At 38.3% G+C, this 2,363-nt stretch overlaps 1 long non-coding RNA gene across 1 annotated transcript; it reads right to left on the reverse strand.

The window, feature by feature from the left end:
* Positions 1–1,345: 1,345 nt before the first annotated feature.
* LOC126693945 (uncharacterized) lies at positions 1,346–2,141 on the reverse strand. The gene is made up of 2 exons (XR_007645577.1): positions 1,756–2,141; positions 1,346–1,673 (listed from the first exon to the last, which is right to left on the reverse strand). It is a non-coding gene; the product is annotated as an uncharacterized LOC126693945 (long non-coding RNA).
* Between the last annotated feature and the right edge of the window lie 222 nt (positions 2,142–2,363).

The raw sequence follows: 2,363 nt of genomic DNA on the forward strand, positions 1-2,363 counted from the left end.
TCATTCACAACACTTATGGCTTAGGCATCCACAAAGCTGCGTCTTCCAGAACAAAGCAAAAGTTTTCCCACCATGCATAAAGCCAAACAAAAGTTTTTATGCATATTGTTGGTCACTCCATAGGTGTGTTTGTTAATCAGCCAAGAGATAATGGCACAAAGATTCACCATATGACCTTCAATCATACTATTGGTAATGGAAGTAGGAAGACCAAAAGCATCAGACAAAGATTCCTTATGCTTAGGATCACAAGAAATCGCTACAGATTTTTTGCTGGGATCATAGCCCAGGATAGCAGAGAATTCTTCAATTATTGGACAAAGTTAAGCAGTATTAAACCGAAACACATGATCTTTAGGATCCCAGAATTTCACAATGGCACGAAGGAAGTCCCACTTGATTTTGACATTCCTCAGAGCCTTAATTCCCTCTAATTTGAAGGCTATAAAATTGGTTTTGGTACAGAAATCAAAGATACGATCCCATCTGTTGATATCTTGAATTGTTGAATGAGAAAAATTATGATTGCTAGCCATGGATGATTTTTGCTTGTGATTATTGTGTTTTACTAACCTTTAAGCAAAGATTTGTCATAGGATAATTCATTTAAATAAGCTGCATCAATTCCTAATTAGGTTTGAAATAGATTTTAGAGAGTTTGTAGCTGACTAGGAGAGTGTTTCATGATCACAAACGAAGCAAAAAATTTTCAAAAAATGTGAAAACGGGAAACACACATGGGAAAAGCGTGAGGAGTCGGCCCACCATGGTGAGAGTGTCGTGATGTGGCTAGGTGCCATTCGACACTCTAAAAGTGCTGATTGGCACTTTCAAAGTGCTGATCGGCACTTTTAAAGTGCCGAACGGCACTCCAAAAGTGCCAAATGGCACTCCTCATGTGCCATGTGGAACACAACCCCTCCATCATACACTCATGCAACTCCATGCAATTTCGCGCTCTCGGACATTTTTGTTAAGATCGTTTAACATTCAAAAAGATTTTTTTGGTCAAACTAAGGTATTCTGACGTTTCTAACTAACTTATTTTCAAAAATCATCACTTGCATCATTGTTTTCAAAAATTGGTCAAATCAAATTTTTTTCAAGACTCATGAATTCATGTTCCAAACTAGGGGTTTTCACCTATAGCTCACTCATTTTCAAAAAAAAAAATCATCCTCATCTGTTCAAAAAAAAAAAAAAAAAATCATCATAACCAAGATTTCCAAAAATTATGCATTCATTTTAAACTAGGGGCATTCGACTCCACCTTATTCAAGTAAATGCAAATTCCAGCAGAGCCAAACCAGATAAGTCTAAATTAGCATTACAAGACATCATCAGGTGAATTCTAAACTTGTCTTAGTTAAAGTTTCTACATGATCTAAGGCGATTCCAAGGACAAAGAGCTGAACATAGGAAATACAAGATTGTCTAAGAAACACTTCCTTTTCTTTTGCTGGAAAAATGAAATATACAAGTTATACATCATTAGGACTCCGTGTCCGCCTGCGTAAGGATCTCCTTGATCCACCTCCAGAGGAGCCACCTTCAGTATTTCCTTCTTGACTGGCGAAAAAGCAAGGATCATACTAATGGTTTTCAAGTTTGAGGCTCCTGATCCTTTCCTCTAAAGTTCTTCTGGTAGCATCAACAGTTTCCATTCTATGTGCCTGAAAAGTCAAGAAAATTAAGTGTTAATTTTGCCATTAAGCACAGTTCAAGCAAGAGATGCTCAGAAAGAACATGGCATACCCAGTTCAAATCATTGAGCAGATATTGGGAGGATTGAGTGTGAGCCAATGACTGCAAGCATCCAATCATCCATATGCTTTTTCCAGTACATCCACATCAACCTGAAGCACAACTCTACCAGGTTAAGAGCCGTTCATCAAGATAAGAAGAAATAAGGACAAAGAATTGAAAATTCAAGAATATATCAGATCGGGCCAAGGAACATTTGGTGCATGCGCTGGCCTAGTCAAAGGCATGGAACTATACATTCCATCAGGATTCATCACATCATACTGTCATGTCGAAAAATGGGGATAAGTCTCCGTGAAGGAACTAGAAGAGCCACCAGCATGGTGAGGAGAGGGAATCTCTTGCTCTTCCTCTCCCCCTTCCTCTCCTTTAGAAGATGGAGGCTGAAAATGCAACATGCAAGTATTGTTACCAAGCAGAAATATGAAAAGGAATTTGCAAGATCAAAAATTTTACTTTAGAAGGGAGGAAAAGTACCATTTTGCCAACCAAGCAACCTTGCAGATGAAGTTGGATGAATTCAGAATAATTCTCTTCTACTCCTATAACAATATAGCCATTACGGGCCCGACCAATCTCTTTATCAGCCAGAAAGTCAG

This window comes from Quercus robur, chromosome 8 (assembly GCF_932294415.1).
Source record: "Quercus robur chromosome 8, dhQueRobu3.1, whole genome shotgun sequence".
Classification (NCBI taxonomy): domain Eukaryota; kingdom Viridiplantae; phylum Streptophyta; class Magnoliopsida; order Fagales; family Fagaceae; genus Quercus; species Quercus robur.